This window comes from Podarcis raffonei, chromosome 10 (assembly GCF_027172205.1).
Source record: "Podarcis raffonei isolate rPodRaf1 chromosome 10, rPodRaf1.pri, whole genome shotgun sequence".
Classification (NCBI taxonomy): domain Eukaryota; kingdom Metazoa; phylum Chordata; class Lepidosauria; order Squamata; family Lacertidae; genus Podarcis; species Podarcis raffonei.
Window position 1 is genome coordinate 37,001,313 of NC_070611.1, and position 27,648 is coordinate 37,028,960.

Sequence of the window (27,648 nt, forward strand, 5' to 3'; positions counted from 1 at the left end):
TTGAAAATGTGAAAAACACTACAGTACAAACTAGATCTCTAGATATTACCAATACTGAAAGGAACAGTTGAAGTGAGAGTTTCCATCTGCAGGGAATCTTGAACTAGGGTATTTCAGCTGTAAAAAAAAGAAAAGAAAAGAAAATTGCCACAGGGACAATTGCTGCTTAAGCAAATATTTAGGACTGGAAGGCTAATGTTGTGGTTTGGAATACAATTCGATTAACTACTGGCCTATCAATGCGTAGAATGATATCCAGCTAAATCATATTCAGAAATGCACCACTAAAACCAATTAATTTATGTCCATTCATTTCAATGAGTCTACTCTGAGTATGATTGTAATTGGGTATTGCCCATGAGAAATTGACATGTAAAGAAACAGAATCTAATCTAAGCTTCATTCTCAGTTGCTGATAGAATCAAATAAATAGAACACAACAGAAAGTAACAGCTCAGTGGCAAACAAATTCATTATCTTGAAAGAGCAGCCATGTTACAGAAGGATTAAACCATTTAAGTAGCCAAATGAAAAACAAATACAATTATGATTAACTTGGATCATTCCCCAACACTGAGTTCCCCTGAGTGTTTCGTAAATGGTTTTTTTGCAATCTGAATATCTTAGCTGCATTAATTTTGTCTTGTCTACCTTTATTATTTCAGTTGCTTGCTGTTCTCAGTTTGATTCTGTTTGCATTGTTTCATCTCTGTCAACAGATTGCTATTTCATTTGGCTAGTTTGCATGTATTGAACGTTTGTCCTTCAGATTAAGCCCCAGCACAACTTGTGCTCTGTAAAGCGTCTCTCAGATGCCTATGGCATGGAAGTGATACTTATCATATAAATGGGTCTCTCTAGTTCTTTAGGATTCCTTTGTTGAAGGGGGAAAGCCAAATCTGGATGAAAGCATGCAGGGTAACCTTTTTCTTAACTTGTTGCAAAGAGCATAGAACCACAGAACTGTTATGGGTCACATGCCCATTTATTTATTTCTACATTTGCACCTAAGAATGCTCTGATAAAAAGGCTCATTGTTGAGAGAAAGCCTCTTCCAACTCTTGCCTTTTCGCTATATTGTAAGTCTGTTAATAATCAAATTGCAATCTGCTTCAGGTATTCCTTATCTGTGTAGCATAATCACATAAGGGATGAGTTCCACATCCCCTCATTTTTTGTCTAGTCATTGCCCACAATCATGTTTGTCCCCATGCCCCCCTCATGTGATTATATTGCATAAATAACAAACATTTGAGAAGGGGTTAGGAATGGAATTTCTTTCCTGCAAATTTTTCCACATCTTGTATGAAATGTGCATTTTTAAATGCTGTAGAACAGGGTTTCCAAAACTTGGGTCTCCAGATTTTTTTGGACTACTATCATCCCTAGCTGGCAGGACCAGTGATCAGGGATGATGTAAATTGTAGTTCAAAAAAAGTTGGAGACCCTAATTTGGGAAGCCCTGCTCTAGAACAAGGGAGACGGCCTTTTCAGTAGTTGGGCCTAGGCCAGGCATCCCCAAACTCAGTCCTCCAGGTGTTTTGGGACTACAATTCCCATCATGCCTGACCACTGGTCCTGTTAGCTAGGGATGATGGGAATTGTAGTCCTAAAACAGCTGGAGGGCCGAGTTTGGGGGTGCCTGGCCTAGGTTGTGGAACTCCCTCCCAAAGAAGGCTCATCTCCCCCACTTTTTTTACTGGTTTTCTGCTGAATAGCAAATACTTTTTCTTTTCAGGTGACCTATGTACTCTGACACATAAGCCTATGACAGAGCATTGCCTCTTCTCCTTTTGTAACCCATTGCTTAAGGTTGGGAGAAGACAGAAGCTTCCACTTACTCATCCAGACTGTTTTAGCCACCAGCAACAAGTGGAATAGTAAATGTCTGTGTATGTACAGCAGATGCTCACTGTCAATAGTGTGCACAAGTTAGCAATTTCACACCTCAGAGAATCCCTGATGACTGACTACTACCGCCCACCATAGCTGCAACCTTCAGAGCAAGGGACTTACTAGTGGAACTGTTTATGACATACAGTATCGTTCATATAAATTACTGTGAACCGTATCATCAACAAAACCAATCACGTAAACTTAAGAACTTGGGAGGAGTTTTAACAATGGTTTTAGTACAGTGGTGTCCAAACTTTTTTCAAAGAGGGCCAGATTTGATGAAGTGAAGGGCCGTGAGGGCCGACCAAAGGGCCAACCTTTTCTTTAGGATTGAAGTTGTTGAAATAAACTGCCACAGGGGCCAGATTACACAGACCAGCGGGCCAGATTAGGCCCACAAAACGGACTTTGGACATGCCTGTTTCAGTGGCATGGACTCAGATTAATCAGACTTCTTCTTTACCATAGCTCAAGGAGATACCACATGATTTGCAAGCGAAAGGTGCATAAAAATAACCCAATCTGGAAGTTACCAGAGCATGGAGTACAGTGGCAAAGTCATTTATGGCCGGAGCTGGAGACAGGTAGTCCTAGCCACTGAGGCCACCTGAGGCTTCAGTGACAGTGTTAAATCTAGGACCATCTTGAAGCTGTGGACCTGCTCTTTCCAGGGGAGTGCAGCACTGTCCAAAACAGGCCATCTCCCCACCATGGGAACTCAGAACACATAACACCTCTGCCTTTTCAGGATTCAACTTTCTTTTATTGGCTACATCCAGCCCATTTCAACCTGCAAGCACCGCCCTAACACCTCAATTGTCTCTGCCAATTCAGATGGAACCGAGAGACAGAGCTGGGTGTTATCTGCATTTTGATGGCAGTTCTCCTGACAAAAACTCCCAGGGGCTTCATATAGATGTTCTTTATAATTTTTAGCAGTGCAGTTAAGTAACACTGACATTTAGGTATTTATCTGAACATAAGCAGGGGTATTCCAAACTAAATCCAATTAATTTCAGTGGGCCTTCCTGCCAGGTAAGTGTTCTCAGAACTGTAGCTTTTATTGCAAATGATCCCGGCTGCTGAATTGTTTGGTGAAATTGATGACAGCAATTAGACCTCCCAATTTGTGCACTCTCACCCCTGTATTCAGTAGATAAGTTTCCAGAAGGAGAAGACAATCAACATTTTCATTAGCTTTATTTAAAACCAAGCCTGATTCCTTTCTTTACTTCTTAACATTATGACAAAGAGTAATAAGAATTTTTGCAGTCTGCAAAGTGTCTGCTTCCTGTAGCTAATTTTATGCTAGATGTCAAAGCCATTTGCAATGCACTTGCTGCTCTAACGGCAAGCTAGTTAGGTTCTTTAACCTTTCTTTAAAAGTAATTTTGCATTTCCCCCTCTAATTACATTTTCAGGCACAACTGTAAATTAAAGTTTGATGGCAAATGTCTTTATATGGGAGTAAATCTTTTGAGTCTTTCAGGAAAGGACACATTTTTAAGCCAATATGGAAGATCAGGATTGCAAAACTATGCTCTGTGCAGTTGGTAACTTTATTGTCATGATATTCTCAGTTCAGCAGCATTATCAGATCCAGGAATACAAATTTTGGAAAGCTGTTGTTATTTCAAGAAAAATATAGGATTATTTTGGGAGGGGGGGAACCATAGAAATTCACTTATTTCTATTGTGATTTATTCAGCAATAGATTGTTCAAATCATCTATGGTTTTTTTCCTTCACGACAAGCTGTCTTTCTTTGATAAAATAATTGTAAACCAAATGTAAAGCTATACAAGTTCAGTCCAATCCTTTCTCCAGCTTCAGTTTCTGTGGTGGGAACAGAGATTTGAACCACAAAGAACAAACAAGTAACAGGGCGATGGGTGGTAGCAGTCTTTCCCAACTTGTTGTCTTTCGCATGTTTTGGACTACAGTTCCCATCATCCTTGACTATTGGCCATACTGACTGGGACTGATGGGTGCTGTAGTCCAGAACCTCTGGAGAGCACCTATTTGGGGAGACTCAGCCTGAGTGATCCAGCTTAGTTCTTCTTCTTTTTCAAAATGTTTTGTAAAGGAGCTGCTCATGAAATATTCATATCCATACTTGTTCTAGTTAATATGAGTTAAATAGGCTCCTGCTATTAAGCCTGCAACTCTCTGAAATAACGAAGAAACATGAGAGAAAGCCGGCCTGTCACGTATTTGCTACCCGGCATACATCAAAGCAGTGCCTATTTTCAAATGACTTCTTTCACATATTCCTCCCTCCTACTGAGTTCAAGATACATATCTTTTCCACCTTCTCAATGGAATCTCATATCTTAATTACAACCTGGTGGGAAAGTAAATTTCAAGAGCCTACTCCTGATTTGTCGACTTCAGCTACATGACTACTTATATCTGGATTAGCTGAATGTGGCTGCCTTTCATCCACCTGTTTGAGAAAGTAATTTTAAGAATGGGCCCAAATCTGATACTGTGGGCTTTCAAACATAGCCCTTTTACTGCCCAAGGGACTAACAGGTTGCCAGGCTATGGGGTCAGTTGAGAATACAATTGATGACTGAAAGGGGGAGCTGTCCAGGGTCCTGAGAGTCTTGTACATAATCAGGTTCCAAGGAAGTTATTTAAGTCTATGAGTAATTGCTCCTGAAAATGATTTTTGGACTGCAGTAATTAAGTTTTACAGCTTGTCCTATTGTATAAATTTCAGAGTAAGTAATTTAATTTGAATTACAAATTTTGGTCTGCTGCTAAAGTAGAAAAGGGTACTCCAAATCTATAGCAGCCTCAGAATAATTCCAGTTTAGCTGTTTTCACATTCTCACAGATTTAGGTAAATAAGTAATTCAGGGAGTGGTAGATGTAAAAGATTCTAGGGAGTTTAGCATAAGTGGTATAACACGGGGGGGGGGGGAGATTCACATCTCTGGTTTAGCAGTTATAGGTGGAGTTACTAACATAAAAGACCAGCAGTCCTCAATAGTCTTGACATACTTAATGCAGCATCTTGTCTGCATTAAGTTAAGGGTTAAATGTTCTTAATAACTGTGGGAATGTTCAGGGAGGCAGGAGAGGATATATTGTTAAATTATATCCTTCCCAACTTGTGTTAACAAGTTCTACAATTTAGCAGAGTAGCATTCCCCTTTTAAACTTACACAGTGGATAGGTTTGCCAGGCCTGCTTAAGCTTCTAAAATAAGTTTCCTGGTAATTCCTTTTATTCCCTCTTTAAAAAGAATAGACACAACAGAGTCTTGTATAAAAATATAAAATAGTTTACTCACTCATTCTGTTCACAGATGGATCCCAGAAGGCAGACTAAAATTACAAAATATATACACCAGGAATGTATCCCAGAGGGAGATAGTTCCTTTGTCCTCTCTTGGAAGCCAAGAAAGCATCTCAGGCTGATGCTTCTTCGATGAAAGCAAAATGGAGAAGAGAGAGATGTGGTGGCCAGCCCTGTGCTTTTGTTACCTGTACAGGTAAAGTCACGCCCACCTCTGGTCACATGTAGAGGAAGTTTGTCACAGCCCAGGAGGAAACAGGAAGTTTATCTACTGGCTGGACAAACATCCCTCTTCATGTCTAAACATGTCCACTCTAGGAATGTTGTATTTGACTGCTCTGTGTTTCACACCCCACAATAACTAATAACCATGGTAAGTAATAGCTAACAACCATTGGTAAACATTAGAAAGAACTTTTTGGTGGTAAGAGCTGTTCAACATTGGAAGCTTCACTGGAGGTTTTAAAACAGAGGATGGATGGCCCTCTGTTAGGGATTCCTTAACTATAATTCCTAGATCGCAGGGGGTCGGGCTAGACGACCCTTGGGGCAGCTTCCAACTTTACAATTATTTGATTCTAAGGATGTACTATCCTTAAGGATGTTCCTGGGGGGAAGTCAATATTCAGTGCCAGCTTTTGGAGGTCCCTTGCTCAAAATACTGCCAGTGGATTCCATCCTTGAGTGGCCTGTCTCCTCTTCTGTCCGTGTTGCCCATTCATTTACTCTTTCGCTTTAGGCTCAGTCTGTGCAACCATACACAGGAAGGGTGCATGGGAACAACAGGTGTTGCTCAATCTGCTCACTGCTTGCAGGTTCAGACAAAACAGGTAGACAGGCAATATTAGCAAAGACGAGGGGCAGCATAGACAGATGGCTGGGGAGGTTGTCAGTGAGCCCCTCCTCTTCCAGTTTATAAACTCTGAACTCTATTTCTTCCTCCTCCATAAGTTCCTTATTATTGTATAGTTTCTGCTTTGCATAATTCTGCTGCATATATTATATCCCAAGGGTGGAGAACCTTCATTCCTTGGGCCAAATTTGGTTCACTCGCCTCCCCATTTGCCCCCTCCCCATGCCATTTTGGTCAAACAACACCCACCTGCCCTTCATCCAATATCATATATGATGTTCCTACTGTTGGGATTTCAGCTCCCACCAGCTGCGAGCAGGCAGCTACATTGTTGACATCATGTGAGCGTGAGACAGGAAGTTCTCATTGTAACCGGGGAGTTACTGTGAGTTGCTTTTGCTTCTGAGTCGAAGCTTGAGTCGAGTCGGAGACTCTTGTGTTATGCTGCTCAGGAGAGCAGTCATGATTGTACAGTCTTAATAAAGTAGCTGAGTAGACTACGGACTGTCTCTTTCTTCTGCGATAGATTGGCAGAAGAATGCGAGTGTGCTCCTCTCAGGAGGGAGGGGTCGCTTATCACCGGTCTCTCTGGACTGAGGGAGAATTCCAGCCAGAGAGTGACCACCGGAGAGAAGCCCCGGTGTCTTGGGAAGTTGGCACCTTCCCCGGGGGCGTTTTTCCAACACCTACATCTGATAAAGTGGCTTTGACTCTCAAAAGGTTAAGTCAAAGTCTGTAAGGACCCATATGATTGTTTACTGTCATCTTTGCAGTTCCATACTGCACTTAAACATTTTTTAAAGACTCCAGGACATGGCAAAAATCTAACGTAGTGATCTGCTGTGGGTGTGGAGGCCCTAATACTAATATGGAAGTTTTCTGTGCACAAGTCCTCCCCTATTCACGTCTCATGATGGAGGCAATCTCCTCCCTACTTGAAATGTGTGTGGAATACTACGTGTGCCTCAACTTGGCATGCTTAGTACAGTGTATATGAGGCCCTGTTTTAAAGCAACTGAAATAGTTGTTACTATGGCAGAATGCTGCAAAGCTGGATCCAGTGTCCTGGTGTGATTTGCTGCTGTGGGCATAATTTTAGCTTCTTGACTGTCAGATGTCTCTCCAAATGCAAGACAGAAATCCAAATTGTGTGCAAATGTATAATTTGACTATATGAGTGAGGACTTACTTGCCATCTTATTGATTATCTAGCGTTGCTCTATTTTGAATGCTTTAATTCTAGCTCTTAAATAGTCCCCTGGTGTATTCATTTCTTCTGTCTGTTCTAGCTTGTGACTTGCTGGCAGATGAATTTAATTGGAGCCTTCTATTTTCTTAAGTGCTCCAAAGACAGGAATTTTGTCAAAATAAAGCTATGGAGGGTCCAAGAGAGCAGGAACAAAGAGTGGGGATAGAACATTAGTTTTCTTGCTAAATAGTCTGGGAAATTTTAGCAGTGCTATATCAGGGCTGCAGCAAAAATTGATCAGGAAAGCCCTTTAAAACAGAATTTGACAGGGGCAGCCAATCAGGTTCCCCACCAGATGCTGTTGGACTACAACTCCAACTAGTCTCAGTCAGCATGCCCAATGGCTGGGAATGATGGAAGCTGTAGTCCCGTAACAGATACAGGTCTCTCAATCTAGATGATGGAAATGAAGCACTTTCTGAACTGTGAACATTCACAGTTTCCTGTAAAATACCATGATATGATGGAGTAAGTTTCAGAATTTTTGAAATTTATGAAGACTAGAGATACCATATTAATGATTAATAAGATTTATTTTAAGAACATTTCTCAGTTATTCCTTCTATGTTTCTACCACTTGTGTGATTCACCTTAACAAGTTATCCCCAGGCCCTTTTTGTTGTGGGATGAGTTTAGACAATAAGAGCAGATAAGCCAAGGTGGCCCATATAGATGGCTATTAGGCTTTGCTGTTATATGTCTGATTATCCAACTTGGTTATGGACTCCAGCAATTTCACGATTCTTGACTTCATTTTTTATTTCTTTAAAGTGGGAAAAAATAGTAACATGCTTCGCCTTGCTATGTTGTGAAAATGAATCAGGCTCCGTATGCCCTATACATTTAAAGCAATATCATCCCACTTCAAGCAGCTATGGCTTCTTGCAAAGAATCCTGGGATGTGCAGTTTGTTAAGGGTGCTGGGAGTTGTTATGAGATCCCTATTCCCCTCACAAAACTACAATTCCCAGAGTTCCATAGGAAGAGGGATTGCCTATTAGATCACTCTGAGAATCGTAACTCTTGTGGGGGGGCAGGGGTCTCCTAACAACACTCAATACTTTTAACAAACTACAGTTCCCATATTCTTTGGGAGAAACCATGGTTGTTTAAAGTTGTGTGAATGTATAAATGTACAGTACAGATGGGGCCTTAGATCAATATAATAAATCACTTTCTATATTAAAATTTCTATATCACTCATTCATAATGAAAACACAGTCATGCTTTTCATACATATTATGTCCCGATCATTACAATGAGCACTTTTGTCTCATCCTCACTCCACCCAATCACTGATAAGACTGATTTTTTTTCATTGTTCCTTACAGTTCCTTGCCTTCTGAAGAAAATCTCTCTCATTTCTTCCTTGTTTGGGGGGGGGGGGAGGGTAATGTTCCTTGATTCTCTCGCCCTTGGATTCTTTTATGCTACTTTGGGCACAATAATAATCATGCTAGCTACATTTATAATACAGCCTAGCATTTTGTAGGCTTGCCAGCAATGTCATGGCTACCATGGTATTCTATGAACACTAGAGCATACAAAGGTAAATGGGAATTGCAATGTGAATCACACTTAGCACTGCAGAATGAAGCTTGACAGGAAAACTACATCTGACCCCACTATATTATTACAGGGTCCTCCCTCTCCCCCTCCTGGTAAACAAAAGTGACCCACCTGCTAGGAAGCTAGCATAGCAGCTCCACCTCACCCAGCAAGCCACTTCTGAATGCAATAATTTCACATGGCTGCAATAACCAGCAATATACTTGACCGACAGACAAATTTGAGTATGCCTCTATGCTACTTTCAGATCCACAACATTTACAAGGCAGTTTCTCCTTTTTAAAAAAAGCGTTATGTCTTCATATATCACTTTCCCCTCCTGAACATGGATATTCATTTTCAGTTGCTTTGTTGATAACCAGTAATTTCCTCAAGATGCTCCCTTTCTCTCATTTGTGGATTACTAATTGCTGGTGCATCTGGTCCCTTCAAAAGGAGCCCGTCTTGCCTTTGGGCTCCTCCTTTGTCTTTTCTGGGATATTTCATACGTTACTTTCAAAAAAATCCATTTAGGGAGATATTTGATGGACGGCATAAATGTTTTATCTGCCATAAGCCTTGCATGCAGTGGCTTCCAACAGGTCTAATTGCAGTGGGCAAATGACACTAATGTATCTCACCTTTCAAATGAGACAATCTATGCCTGTTTCCTCCCCATCACCAGAGATTATTTCAGATTTGGAAACACAGAGCATATCAAGCTGTCCTTACCCACACTTTGTGGTGCTGTCAAGGCAGGACTGTGAGGCAGAAGCCCAAGATCCCACTCAGCAAAACTAGCAAGAGAGCTTAAAAATGTGGGCTAGCTTAAAACATTTTGAAGTGAATCTAGCGCACACGACTGCCTAAAGATTCTCCCTCGCACGCACATCCCAATTAAGTATAGAGTCTAAAATTATGTAACTGCTCCACTGTGCACACACTTACTTGTCACTGATAACTTTGCTACTTTGCACTCACCCTAAAAGCTTGGGGGCTGCCCTAAAATATACATTTCTCAGACTGTAAAGGGCTATTTCAGAAAGTAGCATGCAGATAGTCAACGGGAAAATGTAATTAGCCCAATTTAAAAACTGGAACTGCTAATCACATTAAAACCATCTGGGTAAAAAAAAATTAAAAATTAAATCACAGATTATTTTGATTTAACAAGAAAGCAGTGATGAATGGAGGGCGCCGAAGAAAAGAAAATGCCTGTTCCAATTTTAGAATACTGACATCAATGTCTTCCAGAGTCATCCCACACAATCTGTCAGCTGGCAGAGTCATACATTGGAGGATCAGAGTTGCGTAAGGTCACAGTTCTGCCTCCAGCCATTCTGCGTGCACACATCCCTCTGAGACAAACACTGTAAGCAGCTCTTTGCGCAAGGGGCAAGGCAGCCAATCAATCATCTGAACCAATTCTATCCGTGTCAGCATGTAATGGGGGTTTCCCTCTTCCTCTAGAGAGGTAGAGCCATGTTAGCCTTCTGAAGCCAAATCAACAAAGTCTTGCAGCACCTTAAAAAACTTAACACTTATTACAGCATAAGCTTCAACGGGCTAAAGCAGTAGTGGCTGGTATGGTGGAACATCACTGCTCACCTGACCTCTAGTTGGATGCACCTCTGCATTATCCTTGACTGGGAAGTATATAAGCATGTTCATGAAGATGGGGAAAGCCGTGGTGACCAGCAGGAGTGCCAGCTTGGCCCTGTGACCATGGGTGCCTGGGGCCAAGGGTGCTATGAAGCGTGCCTGGCCCTGGCGCCGGAATTTGTGGGTGCCCGGCCCCTTCATGGGGAATTTTGTGAGTGCTCAGGCACCCAGGTTCCCAGGAAGCTGGCACCTATGGTGACCAGTGAAGTCAGATGGTAATAAAATGCAAAAACAGTGCTATGTGACAATACAGTGAAATGGCCTTTCACAACAGCAGTAGTATGGGATAACCCTATCATCCTAGCATTGTTACGTAGATAGACATCAGTAGCGTGGCAGGAAGCCACTGTCCCCCCTCATGCCTAGGATGGAAACAAATCTCCTGGTATGTTTTTATTTAGTGTTTTCACACTGGAGTCTCTCCCTCTTGTAATTCTTCCACAGTACTTTCTGGAGTTTGTTTTCTGTGAGGAATTTCAGTAGTCAGAGTGGAGAACACCTTTACAAAAGCAATGGTTTAAATCAGGGGTCAGCAAACTTTTTCAGCAGGGGGCCAGTCCACTGTCCCTCAGACCTTGTGGGGGTCAGGCTATATTTGGGGGGGGGGATGAAGAAATTCCTATGCCTCACAAATAACCCAGAGATGCATTTTAAATAAAAGCACACATTCTACTCATGTAAAAACACACTGATTCCTGGACAGTCTGCGGGCCAGATTTAGAAGGCGATTGTGCCAGATCTGGCCCCCGGGCCTTAGTTTGCCTACCCATAGTTTAAAAGGCTTTGGATGAAATCTGTTCAGTGGTGCACTTAGGTAATTAGACTTAATAGCCTTATGTCCCTCCCTCAGCATTTAAATGGCAATGTGCATTATGCTATTTACTTCAAAGTGTAGTACGTCAACCCTGCTCCGTCTAGGGGGTCCCAGCTCATCCTTGACAACATCTGCCCCAAAGTCCTGCCCTGAGATAAGTGTCCATTAACACCTCCCCATTTAACACCATTGCTTTATTGCTGCTTCTGCTCTGGTTTTCTTATTTAGGGTGATTTACTGTGTTTTATTTGTTTACTTTGCATTGTTGCTATGCCGGCCTTGTGGATCTTGATGGATGGAAAGATGGCACCGAAATATTTTTAAACCCACCTGCCTCCTATACTGCCACTTTCACATTACCAATTGAAAGAAATGAGAGTTGTACATGAGCTTTCATTTTATTTCAAGTCACAGAAGGTTGATGGCAGATTGGGCCCTAGGCTTAGCACAGTCTCAGGCTCCAGTCTATACACACTCATCTGAGAGTAAGTCTCAGTGAACTCAGTGGTGCTTACTTCTGAGTAGACACATAGAAGACTGTGCTGCAAGTGATTTAAACGTGCTTCTTTAATGGGGGAATAGAAAGGGTATGTTTTGAGTGGTGTACAAAAGAGGAGGCAGAGGAAAATGCTCCCTAATAATGTGCCACACACCTGAAAGCTTCTTTCAGAAAGAAGGCTGTTTAGCATAACTAAGGCACTTTGGAGTGAAGTGGCAGTCACACAGTTCATCTAAAAGGCTGCTATAAAACAGGAACCAAAGGTGTAATCCAAGGCTTCTACAGCCTTAAAAGAAGAAAAGTGCAAATGTTTTCTGTCCATTTTTTAAAAGTCATTGTTATTATGCAAACTTTCAAGAATTGGCCCATTTGCCAATATTCAACCTCTGTACCAAGTAAATCCTTCAGTGAAAAAGCATCACCATAGCAAAGAGAGGCTGAATGGTGTAGGTAGAAATCCCCATTCAGCTTTGAAGTTTATGAGGAGACTGTGGCAGTCATTGACCTGGTTTCCACATCATGGTAAACTGAACGATAGCTACAGATCATGGTTAAGGAGGTGAGATGGCATGTTGAAGCATGGTTTAAACCTCTTTTTTGTTGGCCTATCTTGGGAGTGACATTGGAAGAGTGTACCTTCAAGGGTGAAGTCAAACCACTGGAGAGTTACAGCAGCTGCTGTGGCTGTAGAGCCATGCAGTGGAAGAGCAAAGAGGGAGAGAGCTCCTCCTCAGAACCAGTGGATTTGAGCATTCAAGCTAAGCCATGGTTTGGCTTAGTATTATGTGCTAACACAGCCATAGACCCTCAGCTGAATTTTCCTCACAGGGTTACAGGAAAGATACAGTAGGGAGGGAAGAACCAAGCACACCATCCTGAGGTCCTATGGGAAAGTTGGAACATCAATGTAATAATAAATTAATTAATAAAATTGGACATTTGGCTTCTTCAAAACCAATAACAGGATTTATATACCACTTATGTGCCATTTATATACAACTTAAATCATCAAAACCTCTAAGCAGTTTACATAAAATGCATTATGTATAGATTAAAAATGCTGGGAAAAAATCAAATGTTAAAAACACACAGACTTCAAATTTTCCAAAACATAAATGAGTTAAAACATGTAGTTACATATTAAAATAATAATAATAATATGTAGTTACATAATATGTAGTTACATATTAAAATACCTGTGAACTTCAAGGCTGTATCTAAAATAAGTTCTGAAACAATGCCTGTTCCATTTTTAATAAATATCTGTCAGAGTTCAAAAAGCAATCTATCCCTAAACAGTAACACCAAAAAATGCTAGCAATATGAAAGCTCACAGCCACCAACTCTTTTCCTCAGTGTCCAGGTACTAAAGGTAGCACTCTCAACAATTTGGGTTAGTGGAAAGAATATTAAGGTGTGGAGAAGTGCCAAACATCAATCCCACTTTCATTGAAACTTTCCAATCCTCCTGGCATTTTGAGTAACAAAATGTTACTGACGGGTTTAAGTGACCTGGCAGGGCAAGCAGAACCACATTGTGTTGGCCTCATTCAGTCTTCTTTGACAGACCCCAGAGAATTCCCCTCCTGAGCTGCACGAGCATTTGTTTTGTCAGTCATATTCACATATTGATAAAATAAAAACCATTGTATTTGTACCCATCTCTGGAATGAGTACTGTAACAGTTCAAAATAGAAACTTCAAAAATTCTTTAAAAGAATAAAGTCAGGATATAATTGTGTAAATGGTATCATTTATAAACAATAAGCCTGGCTCTGTCAATAATTTTTTTGTCCAAAAAATGATCACAAACTATTCCTCTTGGTAATATTATTAACCAGCATATCTTATTCATTCTTACTAGGTATCCCAAAACATTTACCATGTTTAGGGAAGTTTTTAATGACTGATGTTTTAATGTATTTTTAATCTTTTGTTGGAAGCTGCCCAGAGTAGCTGGGGAGACCCAGCTGGATAGGCGGGGTAGAAATAAATTAGTAGTAGTAGTAATAGTAGTAGTAGTGTTGTCAATATCAGTTATTGAGTCTGTTATCTCTAGATATCCTTCAATTGTGCATCTAGTTAGGCATCATTGATTGGCACCTGGGTTTCAACATCCTTTTTCTTTCATTCCATGCTTTAGGACTAAGAGTAGCAGAAAGTTCCATCTCAGAATCAGGTGGAGAGACTTTCATACTTAGGTTCTGAGGCCTGCCTGGGATCAGCCTGATGCAGTTCTGGCAGCACCTAATCAGGCCTGTTAGGACTCTCCATTTGACCTGCAAGGCTGTACCAGCCAAGCCACACCCACTTTCTCTATAGGTGATCGATGCAGCATTGGATACTCTATAAGTATCAATGCAGCATTGGAGAGCAGTGCATCAGCTCAATGGACGTGTTGCTGCCATGCAGATGCTGCAGTCATATTGACTGGCACTTGGTTAAAGCATTTACAGTCATACCTCTTGTTACATCAGTCTCTGGCTGTGTTTTTTTAGGATACAAACGCAGCAAACCCAGAAGCGAATGCACAGAAGTGATCTATCACGCTGCGTGTGTGTGCAGAGATGGCTCTCTAGTTTAGGACTTTTTGGGGTGTGAATGGCACCCCGGAATGGATCAAGTCCGTAACTAGAGGTACCACTGTAAATGAGACACTTCTGGCCTTCCCCGGTTGATGGTGAAGAACTTGAACTCACAGCTCCAGTTCTGTGAAAAGCTGTAATGCATAATCATATTGGTACGTAAGTCACGGGTTATAGGATTCAGCACATTCATGAGGCTGGATGCATTGCTAATCTCAAAGTAATGCATTGATCCAACAAGCAACACGCCCCCTGCACCTTTCATTTGAAGGGAGGAGAAGAGTTCTGAGATGGGCAAGCAAACAGACATTCCTTTGAGTCAGCTGCCTCTGCAAAGCTCATTTGTCCTGGTGTCTCTCCAATGGAATGCAGCAATGGAAGCAGCAACAGAGCTGGTCCAGCATTAGAATTACTTCCACATTCACAGAGGACAAAGGCTCCTGAGTGATAGGAGGAGGCTTAGGCAGTGGTGGGTCAGGACTGCCTCCACCCAGAGCCCTCTGAATCAGCCCAATTTGGTTCAGGACACGGCTGAATCTGGTGCACAGCCCTACAGCACAGCTGAAAACTGTCAGCTCTCCAGTGTACTAGATGAGAAAGATTCTTCCAACGAATTGTACATATTGGTGACAGGTGCCAAAATAAACTTGTCTAGTGTTGTAGTTTTCAAAAAACTGCAAGTGACTCGAGCACAAAAATAGTCCTTCAAGTCAGCGAAAAGCCAAAAGAAAACAAACAACCCTTGCAGTTTTCTGCCAATGTCCCATTAATTCAAAATTGCTAGGTAGCTCAAGACTAACTTTTGAATGAAATTCTGCATGTGATGGGTAACTCTGCATGCCAAGAAGCATCACAAAATAAATTAACATGGTTAATTATGAAGTCTCCAGTAGGAGAATTAAAAAAGAAATGCTGACAAGCCGTTCAAGGCAGCAGTGCATCCAGATGCTCAGAAATGGCCTTACAGTGGTGCACAGTGCATCTAGAACAGGGTAAATGGTTACAACATTGTCTTAGGACAGGGGTAGGCAACCTAAGGCCCGTGGGCCAGATGCAGCCCAATCGCCTTCTCAATCCGGTCTTGGACAGTCCAGGAATCAGCGTCTTTTTACATTAGTAGGATGTGTACTTTTATTTAAAATGCATCTCTGGGGTATTTGTGGGGCATAGGAATTCGTTCTTTTTTTTTTTTTCAAAATATAGTCCAGCCCACCACATGGTCTGAGGGATGGTGGACTGGCCTACAGCTGAAAAAGGTTGCTGACCCCTGTCTTAAGTTGTGCCCAAGTCCAGCACTCTCAGCATATTTCAACAGTTCCACCCCTTAACTATCCTGAAACAAATCTTTCTGTGTTTCCAGTACATACAGAATGTGTGTTTCTCTCCCATAATCTTAACCCTGGTGTTTTTCACCTTAAAACACACCATGCTGAGACACCCTACAACAGGGGTTGGCAGCACAGTGCCCATGGGCACCAGCGTGCCCACCAGTACCTCCTATGGCACCCACAAAAGTCTCAGTAATTAACCCCTCAAAAATCCACAGTGCATGAGAGACTGTTTACTCTTCTTGCTCAGTTCCTATTTGCGTTGGCTCATGCTCTCCTGACATACCCTCATGGCAGTCATTTTGCATTATGCCACATGCCCAGTGTCAGCCATTTTGTGACTGGTTTCCACAGCACTTTCTCAAAATTCCAAACATGCTTACTGGCCCAGAAAAGTTGATAAGCCCTTTTCTATATCACATCCCCTGGCAAAATGATCAATTCCCAATACACTGTGGTTACCAACTCACTGAGAGATGATTACAAAGTGCCTTTCCCTTCTGCTCCTCAGGGACTCACTGGACCAGTCCTCTAATAGTGGACCAGGACCACCAGTTGCCTTCCATCTTAAATGAGGATGGGACTGGTCAATGAGACCTGATGGGCTGGGAGAGGCAGGATGTGTTAATGTCTCTCAACAGTCTCCACATAAGGTGGGAAAGTACTAAGATATAAGCCTGTTCCTTTGATGTCAGGCCCACAAAAATGTTACACCCATCTTATAAGTTCCCTTTGGTTTCTAAGCATACAGCAGTTATGTTAACCTTCTCATATTTTTTGAAAACTATTCCACCCGGATCATATATAGAATATAATTTCTGTGAATGAACCTGAAATGAATTTTTCATAGAGGAACCACCTTTAGTCTCATCCTTGTCACATCTCTCAGGCTCTAGTTCTATGCCCTGCATATGGATGGGAAGAAATGACTTTGACTGACATTTAATGCAAACCTACCAAATTCATACTGTCCAAACCAAAATGAAAACTACAGCTTTCTTGAGAAATTCTCACTTCTCTGAATTTTGTTATTTATCGCCAACCAAAATAATGGATACAAAAATTTGTGCACAGCAAAATGCATATATTAGTGAAAACAATTCAGTTAGGAAAATTGCGTGCAATAATGTGTATAAGCATTCCATGCAAACATGCATATGTTAGGAGAAATGTGTGTGGGAAAGTGTGCACATTTTCTTGCAGGGTTTAGAAAAATCTGAACACTGATGTGGAAATGGGACAGACTGAAGAAACTTAAATCAACAAATTCATCCACCCCAGTCATGCAGTTGAGGTCAGACAGGGCCACTCCCTATTGAATGTCCAGCCTATTTTGTTTTTGTTTAGTCGTTTAGTCGTGTCCGAGTTTTCGTGGCCCCATGGACCAGAGCATGCCAGGCACTCCTGTCTTCCACTGCCTCCCACAGTTTGGTCAAACTCATGCTGGGAGCTTCGAGAACACTATCCAACCATCTCGTCCTCTGTCGTCCCCTTCTCCTTGTGCCCTCCATCTTTCCCAACATCAGGGTCTTTTACAGGGAGCCTTCTTTTCTCATGAGATGGCCAGAGTATTGGAGTCTCAGCTTCAGGATCTGTCCTTCCAGTGAGCACTCAGGGCTGATTTCCTTAAGAATGAAGATCTTTTTGTCCCAGCAGGCATTCACTATGCTACTACAACTCTTGTGTAGTGTCAGCTACACATGCTCCTTCATCTGAGTGAAATTCCAGAAAAATTGTGATTCCGGAATAGAGGCACAGATCACAAGCGTTAAGCCAGCAGAGCTGCTGTTGACACTTAACCCTGGACATTTGTTTGCTGACACGGTGACTCAGAAGATTGGGCCATTGAGATAAAAGGGATATGAAATTGCTTTATTTCTGTTGGAGCAAATTGATGTGCAACCCAGTACCATAGCATTACATTTGTTCACTTGCTGCCATCCCACTGGTGTTAAAGCTGCTGGTTTTCAGGTAGTTTGTGGATCACAGTTTAATCTCTCTTGCTTGAGTTAAAGCAACTCTGCCCATGATGAGTTCCTTTAATAATTCCAGTTTGCTTCAAAGCAAGGAGCTATTTAACCTGGCTTTCATAATGCTTTTGACTCTAAAAATACGGCTGGTTTGTGAAAAACCGAACCTATTAACACAGGGCAGGTGGGGGAAATATGAATGCAAAGAAGTTTAAAGACAGTATAAACAATGAAGTGCCATCAGCATGAAATCAGGCAAAGCATGATAATATTTTATAACCCTCTAAAAACCATTGCCAAACATTTTGAAAGCATTACATAATATCAGTGTTTTGGGTGTGGGTTAATCATGTTGAGCTCAGAAAGAGGAGAGAGCATAAATATTAGATGGCACAGCACACTTTGAAGGATGTGATGCCTCTAAAACATTTTGAGATCCTGCAACAAAAAAGGTGAGTAAAGATCTCAAACTCTATTAATGAATTATTCAAGATGCAGAACTTGGTTTTGGGAAATGTGACATTTCTGTAAGCAGTCTTATCTTCATTCCAGTGCCACCCCAAACAATAATCATCCCCGGCTATCTCAATGTATAAAGTGCTTTACAATTCTAATCTCCTTTTATCGTCACAACTCTGTAGAGCAGATAAAGCTATTTGCCTGCAGTTGTGAGTTTCACTGCTGAGCTTCCAGGCCATTGAGTATCAATAGCAAGCAATGCAGTGGCTGAGTACCTCAACTGCAACAAGGACTCTCATTGCCCACTGTGGAGCATTTTGCATACAGAGATCCTCAAAAATATAAAGAAGGATATAAACAGCTGGCATATACTTGGTAACACTGGTTCTCTCTCCTGCCCTGTACTGAAGGGCAGCAGGTCTCTAGACTTTTGATCTGAAGTCTTTTATGTGCTTTGTTAACAAAGGTCCTCTAGAGATGGCAGCACTTGAACCCTGGACTTTTTGCATAAAGGTAGCAATGTAAACAAGGAGATGAAGATGTAGTTCAAAAGACAGAAGTCACAATTTCCTGCATGCAAGCCCATTCCTTTAGTATCTACACCACATGATCAGTCCTCACAACTTTAAGCTATATATATTAATTTTCAGAATAAATTATTATTATTATTATTATTATTATTATTATTATTATTATGAGTTTGGATTTGATATCCCGCTTTATCACTACCCGAAGGAGTCTCAAAGCGGCTAACATTCTCCTTTCCCTTCCTCCCCCACAACAAACACTCTGTGAGGTGAGTGGGGCTGAGAGACTTCAGAGAAGTGTGACTAGCCCAAGGTCACCCAGCAGCTGCATGTGGAGGAGCGGAGACGCGAACCCGGTTCCCCAGATTACAAGTCTACCGCTCTTAACCGCTACACCACACTGGCTCCCTATTATTATTATTATTATTATTATTATTATTATTATTATTATTGACAAACTAGAACATCTGCAGATAAGGGCGGCCAAGATACTTGAGGATCTGGAAACCAAGCCATATGAGGAATGGTTGAGAGAGTTGGGCATATTTAGCCTGGTTAAGAGGAGACTGAGAGGAGATATGAAAGCCATCTTCAAATATGGTTGTCACGTGGAAAATGGAGGAAGCTTCTTTTCTCTGGCTCTGGAAGGTAGGATCTGAACCAATGGATTCAAGTTACAAGAAAGGTAGTTTCTAACTAAATATCAGGAAGAATCTTTGGATGGTAAGAGCTGTTCAACAGTGAAATGGACTCCCTCGGAAGTTAGTGGACTCTCCTTTACAGCAGGTTTTTAAGCAGAGGTTGGATGGCCATCTGTCATGCATACTTTAGTCGAGATTCCTGCATTGCAGAGGGTTGGCCTGGATGACCCTCAGGATCCCTTCCAATTCTACAATTCTATTATTCTGCTTTTCAGGTCTGCTTTGATAGACATTGTCCATTCACTCTAAAATTATGCATAGGATGTTGTATTTAATGGAACAGACCACTCAGTCACTAAATTGACTGAATCCTGTTGGGTTAAAAAAGGAGCACCTTTCCCCTTCTATACAGTTTGTCATCTCTTTTCCAGCAGATGAGAGCATATCTTCAACAAACAGGATTGGGGATGAGTAATTGAATTCCCTTTCATTTATTCTGCTCACTCTTTCAGAAATGATATTATGTGACACGGAAAGCTACATTCAACCCCATATTTTGTTAAAATAAAAGACAACTTCCCAGAAGAATGACACATTTCTGCAAGTGGATAGATTGAAATGCACAGCTGATAAGAAACTGGATTCCATTTTTCCTCTCCAAAAGCCTTATGCACTCCAACATCAAAGTGCCTTCTTAAGGACTCTTTTCTGGCAGTTCATTAGAGTTGATGCCAGGGCAGCAAATCACTGTCAGTTGTCCTTTAGACTTCTTACAGATCACCCAGTGTAATAATACAGAGACTTAGTAAGGCACCCAGGAACATTAACTAAAATAAAGATTAAGGAGATCACAAAGGGCATTTTGTGTTGATATTTTGTCCTCAAATGACCATTCCTTTGGAAATATTGTGCAATATTGATATGGTATTAGAAAATGAGAAAGAGCAAAACATTCCATATTCACCTTGTGCTGGGTTGTGGCTAAGCTGGCATCTCCAAAATTACTACCCACAACTCACAAATCCTCAGCCATACTTAAGAAAGTAGCTACATCTGTCTGTCACTGCCCACTACCATATTCAATGGGCTTGGATTAAAACTTATTTCAAGGGGACAAAGTGGTGAAATCCACAAATATATACTATTAGCAAACTCGTTTTCCAAACATCAGTCTTCATGCTTCAGGGAACCCCAAGATTTGCAGAAGTACAAAAAACAAACCAAAAACAACCCACCCTGCAAGGGTAAAATCCAAATCCTACAGGGTGGAACCCAAAAGTAGTATGATGAATACTGAGCTTCCTGGGTGAAAACAGAATGCTCAGTGTTTGGATGAGGGGAAGGAAAACTGGGGATTAGAGTAGCCTGGCTGGAATCCTGAACAAAGGTCCTACTTGTAACTTGTAAGTTGCTCTGGTTTAAATGCACACAAAAAAGGCAGGGTATCCAGGCATCCTTACTACATTTCCCCCAGCTAGTGAGAGCTGTCTTAGGATGCAGTCCAACAGACATGTATAGACTTGACCTTCACAAAAAGTGTATGCGGCTGGACAAGAAGGCAGTGGTGATCATTGCCCAAATACTGGCACCACCAGTTTTGTAAAATGTGTCATGGAAATGATGGAGCTTTAAAAAACACTAGTAGAGAGCTTGGAGGGAAGTATAAATAAATACTTTTGAAATTAATGGGTCCTTCTTTCCCTTTATTATTTCATAGTTCGCCACCTTATACATCAAGAAGCAGAAAAACACACAAAGAGGAATAGAAATAAAGAAAATAGTCAGGGAAAATATTGCATACAATCCTTTGGCCTGGAGCAACTATTGAAACATACTTTCAGTGTTACAATAAATCAGCAGGAAGAAGAGGTTTTTTGTTTTGCTTTTAAGAATGCTTGTGGGCACTTTAACTTTCATCCTAGCCATTCACGTACAGTCTGTGTGTTACTATCATTTTTGTGTTCAATGAAAAATAAAGGCAGGGGGCTTAAGTCGTTTGGCAAATTATCTGAGCATACTTCAGGTGCAAGCTTCTCTCTTCACCAGCTCTCCCGCCCAACAAGCTAAAGTTCACTGAATCCAGGAGAAACCAATCAAAATGGTGGCAAATCAGACCAGTTCAAAATGGCAAAAATCAAGCAGCATTTCATTTGACCAAAAATGCTTTTCACAATTCTGTGAAATAGTGCGGGGGTGTGTGTCATCTTGCTACTGACATGAAGTAAAGAAAGTGAGAAAGATTTCTGAAAGGGGGGGACTTTAGCTACTTTCTACAAGGACACATGTACACAGGTTTCTTGTTGTTAACATGAGTGGATTTTGATTCATGATTATTCATAAGCATCAGCTATGAACTGCATAAGTCGTCCTTTACCTGGTGGTGCATCTGGAATGAGGGAGAAAATAGCAGCAATGGGGCCCAGTTACGTGTTGTGGAGGTTTCGGGTTTCACTGCGGGAAGAAGAAGCATGCAATGGTTGTCAACCTATCTCTGGAGATATAAAATCCAGCTGTCACCCAGGTCTATCTCCACCTTTGGTGAAACACACAGGTCCCTTGGTACATGGAGAGCATGGTTGAGTCCTTGGAGATAATGTACCAAAAAATGGGGGGAAGGTGTTATACTGTGGTTTTACATAAGCAATATATGAGGGGCAAGAAGCATTATCATGACAATGACATGCTTAAAGTTATTTTTCAAAGGTTACCAGGGCTTGAATTCCATGGCTCAAATTTTTGAAGCTTGTGTGAATCAGCATATGATGAAATGAGTCATGCTCATTCAGTGCTCATTGTCCCAAAGGGTACATAAAAGCAGCCATCAATATACTGTTCAAGATTTTTCTGCCACTCAACATGACGGTTTGTGCTTTGGTTTGAGGAGATGGGTACTAAAAGGGACTTGTTGAAGATATGGCATTCCTGTATGCACAGGAATGCTTGTATTTCTAGTTTGGCTTACTGTAGATAAGAGCACAGGTTTCATGTAGTTCTAAAGCATTACGTCTTAGGAAGGAGGAAAATGCAAAATTCTACATCCTGGAGGGCATTTCCATTTCAGAAAGCCTGTCCCCGTTTCTGTCTTCAAGGTAAAGGATCTGCAGCTCAGTGGTAGAACCTTGCTTTGAATGCAGAAGGTCCCAGGTGCAATTCTTGACATCTCCACGTAAAGCTGAGAGATAACACTGTTTGAAATCCTGGAGAGCTGCTGCAGTCAGTGTAGACAATACTGAAGAAGAAGGGGCAAATGATCTCATTCAGTAGCAGGCAGCTTCCTATGCTCCTCTGAAAGGTAAACAGACTCTTCTGATCTGAAATAAAATCTAAGTGCCATGACCTAAAGCAGGATTAACGCTGCCACGGCATCTTTCAGAGTCATGAAATGTTAGCATTTAATTTCCAGCATCCAGTTGTTTACCCATGGCCATATGAAATCTATACCTGCAAATAAGCATGAGCGTAGATTCCGAACCTTTCCCTGCCTAATTTACTTACCCACTTTGCATGCAAAAGTTGTGCTGTAAATTCCAGGACAGCATGGGATTTAAAATGACTTCGTTACAATGCTCAAAGGCAATGTTTTATTCCTTTAGCCCTAGATTCTATTTGTGTCCGCCACCAAGGATAAAACGGGAGGTGGTACTGTATGCCAACAAGTCACTCTTCCTCTGGCAGCTTTTAAAGGTCCAATTCTCAACTGTTGTTTGGCGTTTATCTCCTGGATTTTGGACCCACAGTTTCCACCCATCCCACCAGCTTGGGGTAGTTTACAATGTGAGACCACCTACTAAAAATAAGCAAATAAAATGCAAGCTAAATGAAGCATGTACTTGTTTCTTCATACCTACCAAAGCTTCCCGATCTGATGAGCCTCTCTAATTGACTCTACTACCACCAAGGATGATCTTCAGTGGCAAGAGGAAAGCATGCACAGACATCCCTTAGCCTGCCATGTTTCTGAGGGTTTTTTGTTGGGGTGGGGAGGAGTCTAAGTCTCTCTGTGTGTGTGGTTATGTATATGTGATAGTTTCAAATCAACATGGTTCAGGAGCAGCCAGTGTGGAAGGTTATTGTTGCACACCTTGCATATTATGCCAGAAAGACTGGGGTACCCAGGCCAGTTACAGAAACTTTTAGCTCTTGTCAAGAAGTTCTGGGAGTCTCCTGGACAGCTCCTCTGCTCTTCAGCACTTGACCCACTGACTTGTGTTAATCTTGCTGAAATTGCTGGACAGCTCCCCTGGCTCATTTGGAAATCTGGGGAGGATAGACTGGAAGAGAAGTCTAATGATATTTAGTTAGGATCAAATTTGGGGTACAAAATAGACCCTTAGCATATAGAATGTAGTTGGAGTCATGCCCCAAACTAGAAGTCGGGGAATACTTGAGGACAGAGTTTGCGAGCAAAGAAAACACAAATACATTGAAATGAATTTAAGTCTGCAGTGTTGCTAGGATGTTTTCCGGGCAGTAAGGAGGATGCTTTTTAGAACATGAGGGCTTGTGTATTTGTTTCTGCTCCATCACAACCCCTTACTACTCAAGTTGCATATGTGCAGATTAAATGGCTTGTTCCAATTCTTCCTATGACAAAAGAAATTTCTTTCTCTGTAATGGCTGCCCAGAAATTCCAACAATTCAGTGAATCGGGGGAAAATGAAACAATGTCTATTAGTGTATTTAAAAAGAAGATAGTGGAATTGATGTTTTGAAACTCAGTACATTAAACTGAAACTCTTTCTGGATAATATAACCATAGAAAAGCAAATGCATACAGTAAATGCATATTATTGTTCTGAATAATATAACATTCCACTCAAATGTATGACAGTGGATTGCCCTAGCACATGAGAATAGGAAAAGTCACTTCAGGATTCCAATCAGTAGAGAGAAAAGCTGTCTGGCAAAATCAGTCGGCCAGCTACTACAGCATCTCTGTTCTATTTATAGAAAGCCTTTCAAAGCAAGCTCTGCTGCTGTCTGTATCATGTAGCAAAATTACAACTGCAGGACAAGCATTTTGTAGTATCTGTGGCACTTGGCAGGAAGTAAGAATTGGTTCCCAGCCAAGGAGACCAAAAAAAAAATATTGATATGGCTGATTATGATTGAGGGGGTGAGTGGAATTATGCAAAGGTAGTCACTGGAGTAGCTTCCGAATGAACATTAGGCAAAGGCTTTTGATGATCCCAAGAATGTGCTTTGCTGCTGGGCTGGAATTGATGCAGACTTCATGAGAAAGATATGGGATAAGTGCACCGTCAGGCCTCTACAATTCGCGACCCATCAAGCTGACCCACTATATTTTGTGGCCTCTTCAAAGCTTAACAGTCCAGAGCAAAAGCAGAGAGATTTATTGAGTATCTCCTGAGCAACCCTTTCCTGCTTAGTGGCTTCATTCTGCAGGCTTCACATATATTCTCAGCAGGAAAAATGCTCACAGAACACTTGCGCTGGGCAAGGAATTGATGCTATTTTAAAATGTATGGGGATGCTATTCTCCTGCAGTCGATTGGATGTTTGGCCTTTTAGAAACGAAAAGAGGGCAGGTATATTGTCATCATCTTTCCCTAAATAGAAATGCAATGCTTAGCCCTGTGACTACTTCTTGCCACAGCTGGCCTCCATATCCTTCAACAGAACTGTATTGAATACCAATTTTCTGTACTGAATGTCTAAATATAGACAGCCTGCATGTGCTGAGAAAGATTTGGAGTGGTGAACTTTGCATGTTTGGATGAATGCACATAGAATCCTCTACATCAGGGTGAAGTGCCTCCAGCCCAGAGGCCCAGAGGTTAGGCAGCGCAACCATTTTGAGCAAAGCACATCCACCTGACATGTGATATCTGGCACAGAAAAATTAAAGCTGTGGCTGCAAAGGAAGAATCGGGAATGTGCTCCTGATTCATCCTTTGAAGTCAAAATTTGAATTTGCAAATAGCTTTCCTTTGCAGCCATGCCAGCTTGAATTTTTTTTTATATTAAAAAAATGGCGAATTCAAGTGAGAGATGCAGAAGCAGAATCTTCATCTGCAGCCATGGGTGGCACTGAACAGCCATGCCTCCCCCCGGTCAAAGTGGCCTATTGAGGGTAAAGCCCTCTCCTTTAGATCAGAGTTGCTGATCACATCACAAATCCCAAGCACATTCAGCCAGATGTACAAAGATTTGGGCTCATGGTACAAAGGGTTAAGGCAGGGGTCAGCAAACTTTTTCAGCAGGGGGCCAGTCCATGGTCCCTCAGACCTTGTGAGGGGCCAGACTATAATTTTTGGGGGGGATGAACAAATTCCTATGCCCCACAAATAACCCAGAGATGCATTTTAAATAAAAGGACACATTCTACTCATGTAAAAACACGCTGATTCCCGGACCGTCCGCAGGCTGGATTTAGAAGGTGATTGGGCTGGATCTGGCCCCCGGCCGTAGTTTGCCTACCCATGAGTTAAGGCTTCAGCCAGTGTAGGGAGTGTGGCTCTCCTAGTCAATAATAGCCAAGAGGATGGAAGTTAAGAGACACTTGCCATTAACCAAAATGGCAATTGTATCGGCTGAAAGCATCAGGAATGAGACCAATGGATTTATGTATGTGGCACTTCATTAGAAATTTGCTGTGTGAGTGGTGCAGGATTTACAGTGGAGGACTGCTGAACAATCTAAAATGTATTTTCAATAAATCTCAGAAAAGTGGTACCCAGAGATAATTTGAAGTTGGGTAAAAGGGATTGAGAGATGAAAGCTTTTTTTGGGGGGTGGAATTAAAAACCCTGTAGCAATCACAATGTTTCAAAGAGAGCTTCCCCCGACATGTTAATGGCTTTCCCAGAGAGGCTAGGGAAATCCAGCCAGATTTGGGGGGGGGTTAAATAATAAATTATTATATCATCATATCATATCATCATCATATCATATCATATCATCATCATATTATATTAATTATAATACCTATGAGTGACACAGGTTACAATTTATGTTAATGACTGCAAGTACAGAATATTTTCAAAGTTATTCTAGGTTGATGAATGTGGAATCCAATGATTAGGACTGGGTGGTAATTGGTCTTCAGTTTCACAATATATCATCAGCTAAACATCACGATATACCAATTTATCACAATTTCTGAAATAAGGATGGTGCATTGGCTGGCTTCACGGTTTTCCCCACATTGTGATTTTTGCATAATAGTGCACACACACACATCCATCATGATTCACAATACATTGCCAGGTCAAAAATTATGAAACCAATATCATGATATGGACATCAAACTGGTTTTGGAAGGGGCATTATATTGAGTGTGTGTATGGTAAAGAAGGAGCCTGCCATCAGAGATAGATTTAGGGAGCATGACTGGTTCAGTTGCACTGGGTGTGGGGCCTGGGAGGAGTGTATGAGGGGGTGCCGCAACTATGATATAAAATGGAAGACAAGAGGTGGGGGGCACTGAATTTTGGTGTTGCATAGAACGTTGCTGAAATTTGAGACCCCCAAGGTCCGCCTCTGCTGCCTTGCCATACAAATGGCATTTCCCCTGTAGATCTGTTAATTTAATTTTCGTATCTGCAAAGAACTGCTGTCTATTTGGTGTCAGGCTACATCGGCCCAAGGGCTATATTCCCTTCAAGGCATCATTCTGGAGACCAAATGCCAGTGGTGGGCGGGGGCAGAGGCAAAAGTGGGTGGAGCAATGGATATAAAGGTTGTCTTTGTAGAATAGGCTGGTTCCTACTCACTCATCCCTCTCTATCCTTTATTCAGGCAAGCAAGATGCATTATCAAAGTTCGGTTACGTGTTTTAGCCAGGCAAAAGCACTCAAAGAGAGTGCCCAGTATGGTTGATGAGTGGTATGGCCTGGGGAAAAGGAGTGTGGCCTGAGGAGGAATCTCAAAAGGCCATACAGAGAGGCCTGGAGATCTGCATTTACGCACCAGGCCTGAGGTTTCCCATTGCTGGGCTACAGCATCTGAGCATCCACACTTAACTGGATGACTTCAGTGGAACTCAGAGTAGGATTTCACAACCAGTATCAGACTCTTTAAATGGCTTACACATGCCCCCCCCCCCAATTTGGCTAAAGCCAAGAACGTGTTGACTTGACCGATCAAACAGAATGATGTGATATGAGTTATATAGAGCAAGTTATACATACGTAATTGGGTGGTTACAATGGACTCAGATGTGATTTAGTGGAGAGATGACAGGCAATGCTGTAATAATTGAGTAATATAGATGGGTCTATAGGCTAAGGCCATGATTTGACAGCGGTCCTTTGCTTAAACGGAAGATAGTGGTGTATGTCAAAAGAGTT

At 41.6% G+C, this 27,648-nt stretch overlaps 1 long non-coding RNA gene across 1 annotated transcript; it reads right to left on the minus strand.

The window, feature by feature from the left end:
• Positions 1-27,648, minus strand: LOC128422684 (uncharacterized). The gene is made up of 3 exons (XR_008332568.1): positions 27,490-27,648; positions 21,711-21,787; positions 1-117 (listed from the first exon to the last, which is right to left on the minus strand). It is a non-coding gene; the product is annotated as an uncharacterized LOC128422684 (long non-coding RNA).